Consider the following 4,925-nt stretch of genomic DNA (forward strand, 5'->3'; position numbering starts at 1 on the left):
TAGTATGTTCATATATATATATATATATATAGTTTATATATAATATATATATATACACACACACACACACACACACACACACACACACACACACACACACACTATATGTTTCAAAAGAGTTTTCTGAAACCACAAAAGACACATTAGCGCTCGAAGTAAAAGTTCGCTAACAGAAGTCGCGTCCGCCTGTGAAAGTAACCATGGCAACACTACTCCGCTCTCTCTATTCGGTATTGAGCGTGAAAACGGCAAAACTGCCGTTATTTAATCTAGGGTTACATATAACATATATACTCACACAAATGTTATTGTTTTAAAAGTCTTTATGATACTTGACGGCTAACTTTTAGAGGCGCAATTTTAGTGCGCCCTGTCAGAGAATTCCCGACAGAAATTCCTTTAAAAAGTCGACTCCTCTGAAGGTCATTCAGTATTTCGCACCCTTTTGTACTCTGTAGATTTGTAGTTGTCAGATGAATGTCCTCATGACACATCCTTACCATCCGTTCCACATCTAAAATGGTTCCAGCTGATAGAAAAACTCAGAGGATTTAAGGATGGCAATCCAGTTTTTTACTGCCAAGTTATCTGTCCACATTGGACAGAAAATCGTTAGTCTTGAAGTTATTTAAGGCTTCTTTGGTCTAGGAAGAAAGATAAGTGTACAATGTGAGAGATTAAATCACCTCGCGGAGGATGAGAGTCGCGCGTAATGCGCGATGCCTGTCAGATGCGAACGCTGACTCTTTCATTAATGATGCCTTTGATTCATCATTGAGCAAGTGGATGCGAAATGTGGGTAGAGCGTGTCGTAAGAGGTAGGAAAACGTAATTTAAAAGACAAAAGTAGAGAACGTAATGAGGATTAATACTTGTTGAATACTGCCATCGTGGGGTGACAGGATAGAATGCAGTCTAACACATTCTTGTAAAAAGAAAACAACAACCACAACAACAACAACATTTTTAATAGACGGCAGACCAAAACATCAATGTAACTAAAATATATATCTCTGGGATAAGGTGTTATCATAAAAATGAAAAAAAAGAGGTGAAGTGCGCTTTAAATTGGAGAGAGAGAGAGAGAGAGAGAGAGAGAGAGAGAGAGAGAGAGAGAGAGAGAGAGAGAGAGAGAGAGAGATCCAGGGGACGTGACATTTTACGTCAGAAGCATGTCACTTTTCTCACAGCTGATTGGTGCTGATCTGTTTGCTTTCCGTGAATCTGTGTAGCTTGTGGGCCCTAACGATATAGACTTTTAATTTCTATTCAAGCAGTTGCCATCTGTAGGTAACGTTTCCTACTAACCAATTAATGTTATTAATCTCTTTTATATATTTAACAAAAAGTGATATTGTAGTAAATACAAGTATTTCGGTAAATTTGAATCTTTGAACAAGATTTGTATAACTTCATATCTTTAATTTCTTTATATGTATTTGTATGACTTCATATCTTTAATTTCTTTATATGTATTTGTAGGACTTCATATCTTTAAAATGTTTCATCTTTCCCCCCTCCTGCTGGTAAATAAAGACATGTAAACTTTGACAAATTCAAAGCAGAAATGCATCTCACGCAAATGAGATTTTGATGTTGACTGAATATTGTGTGTATTCAGAGTCTGCAGCAACTGAACTATTGGCTGGATAACAGAGGTAATTTCTTTCTTTCTTTCTTTCTTTCTTTCTTTCTTTCTTTTTTCATTTTTCTGGATTCAGTTTTTCTTTTTCTTTTCTTTTCTTTCTTTCTTTCTTTCTTTCTTTCTTTCTTTCTTTCTTTCTTTCTTTCAGTATTACATACGCACTGTATGTAATACTGTTCTGACCCTTCGAGTTTCAGTAAAAATATGTAGTTGCAGGTAATATCATGTCATACATTACAATATCAAAACTACAGTTTGTAGTTTATAAAATATTTAAAAACTCTATCTATCTATCTATCTATCTATCTATCTATCTATCTATCTATCTATCTATCTATCTATCTATCTATCTATCTATCTATCTATCTATCTATCTATCTATCTATTTTTTCTTCTTTTTTTAAGGGAGCACTATGGACCACTTTTGTCTATACTTTAAACATTTTAGCCTTGTAAACATTTAGCCTCCTTGTAATGACAACCCTAAGTTATCTAGTGTTGTCAAATGTTGTTGGTCTAGAGTTAGTGCTGTGTGGTTACATGTGTTGATGTGACAGTAATAAACAAGCTTCCATTAAATGCTATTAAACTCTGTCACTTTTCTCTTAATCTCTGTTCTTACATTGCACTTTCTCTCTTTTTATTTCTTACCTTACTTTTACTCATGCACTCGAAGGCCTGTGGTTGAACTGATATTGTTTTGTGTTTGAGAGAGAGACAGAGATGTTTGCTCGTGGCTGTGATAAATGGCAGTGCCTGCCATTTGAGCAAAGGTATGGCGGCTCTGGCACACCCTGCCTTGGTAATTATTACAGACTCCATAGACCAGAGGTCCTGCATTAGACAAGGCGGAAAATTGAAAATATAAATGATTTATGGTGCTCAGAGGTCTATCTTCTTCTCTGTCTTTGTTGTTGGCCACAAAGCATCAGATACGCTGGGATGTCCTTTAGTGTGGCGTCTTGCTCTTGTTCTTCAGTGATTAATCCATTTAGACACAGTGGAGTGGAACTCTCCTCAACATGGAAAATAGATGGATTTTTGGAGAGGGAGGGCTTCAGGAAAGTGCTTGCAGTTTGTTCGAAGAGCAGAATAAACTGCTCCAAGAGTAAACTATGGCCTTGACTGCTGAGCAGCCTGGAGATAAGTTGGTTTGACCTTTCCACCTCCAAGTCTTGGAGATGTTGCTTGTCATTTAAGCTTTGGTTTCCACAAAACTATTAAAGTGTTAGTTCACCCAAAAATGAAATTTAAGCTGCGTTTTACTCCCCGAGGCATCCTAGGTGTATATGACTTTCATCTTTCAGACGAATCCAGTCGGAGTTATATTAAAAATTGACTTTGATCTTTCAAGCTCTATCATTGCAGTCAATGGACTGTTGCAGTGCTTCAGTCCAAAAGAAGTGAAATAAAAAGCGCCCATCCATAAATAAAGTGTCTCACACGGCTCTATGGGGTGAACAAAGGCCTTCTGTAGCAAATCGATGCATTTTTGTAAGAAAAATATCCATATTCAAAATGTAATAAGGCAAGGCAAGTTTATTTATATAGTACATTTCGTACACAATGGTAATTCAAAGTGCTTTACATAAAAGAAAGTAAAATAGTCATGAAAAAATTAAAAATAATCACAAAAATAAAACAAGGAATTTTTTTTTTTAATGATTTAAAAATCGATTTAAAATTAATTTAAGACAGTTAAAAATAGAAAATGATTTTACATAAAATACAGTGAATATGTAAAAAAATCAGTTAGGGCATTGCATGGTGTTCATTCAATAAACGCACAGCTAAACAGATGAGTTTTGAGTCTGGATTTAAAAGTGGCTAATGTTTTAGCACATCTGATCTCTGCTGGAAGCTGGTTCCAACTGCGGGCGGCATAATAACTAAAAGCGGACTCCCCTTGTTTTGTGTGAACCCTTGGTATTTCTAACTGACTCGATCCTAATGATCTGAGTGGTCTGTTAGGTTTATATTCAGTGAGCATATCGGCAATAATCACTTGAATCTAGCTTGCGCTCACTGTTGTAAATGGAAGCAGTTCCGGGGGAATGACATATGAGGTCAGCTTTTGCGCCGCTCAGAAGTGAAACATGTGGAGATGCAGCGGAGAGATCAAAACAAAACAACTGTCAGGAATTAGAAGTACAAAACAAGGATTTGTTAAGAAGAATGTTGGAGGATTTCGATATAAGCCCAGAGGAGACTGGTTTTCCTTTGCTAAAGCAAGGAAACTTTGCTTCCTTTGTCCCTGTTAACAAACGTTGGTTTTCACGAGTTTTAGCGGCGCATGCGCAACGCTGACCTCATACATCATGCTCCCGGAACTGCTTCTGTTTACAACTGTTGGCACAAGCTAGATTCAAGTGATTATTACGTTTGAATATGGATATTTTTCTTACAAAATTGTTTTGTTTCAAATATTTTTTTTTTGTAGAGGGGTGCTTTTTATTTCACTTCTTTTGGACTGAAGCAATGCAACACCCACTGACTGCAATGATAGAGCTTGGAAGATCAAAGACAATTTTTAATACTGTATAACTCGGACTGGATTCGTCTGAAAGAAGAAAGTCATATACACCTAGGATGCCTCGGGGGTGAGTAAAACACAGCCTAATTTAAATTTTGGGTTGAACTAACCCTTTAAGCAACACAACTGTTTTCAACATTAATTAATAATAATAATAAATATTTTTTGAGCATCAAATCAGCATATTTAAAATATTTATGAAGAATCACTGAAAACTGGAGTAATGGCTGCTGAAAATTCAGACATCACATGATAGAATTACATTTTAAAATATAATAGATAATTATTTTAAATTGTAATATTATTGTAACTGTATTTTGATTTTGAAAAAAATCTTACAGACCTCAAACTGAATGGAAGTGTGTGTATTTATAAATATATCCATCCATTTTCCAGACTGTTTGAATTTTTGTTTTGTGTTTTGGCAAGCCTTAGCACAGTGCAGATGTTGAGATCTCTTCTGGAACTCTAGAAGAGACATATATGAGATTACTGTATATTATCAGAAGAAGAATCTAAGCAAGATATTTAAACAAAAGTCTCCATTTGGTCTTTGTTTAATCTCAATGATATCTGGGAGAAACATCTGACATCTATCCCATGGGAAGATATCAGTCAATCTAAATGCATATTACAGCTGAGTAGAGGAGGAGCAGGTTGTGACTTGCTGCACTTGATTGGCTGAGCGACTCTGATTGACACTACAGAACCCAGGAAAGGCCCCACCCCCTTCAAACACATTGGCCT

Source organism: Cyprinus carpio, chromosome A2, assembly GCF_018340385.1.
Source record: "Cyprinus carpio isolate SPL01 chromosome A2, ASM1834038v1, whole genome shotgun sequence".
Taxonomy (NCBI): Eukaryota; Metazoa; Chordata; class Actinopteri; order Cypriniformes; family Cyprinidae; genus Cyprinus; species Cyprinus carpio.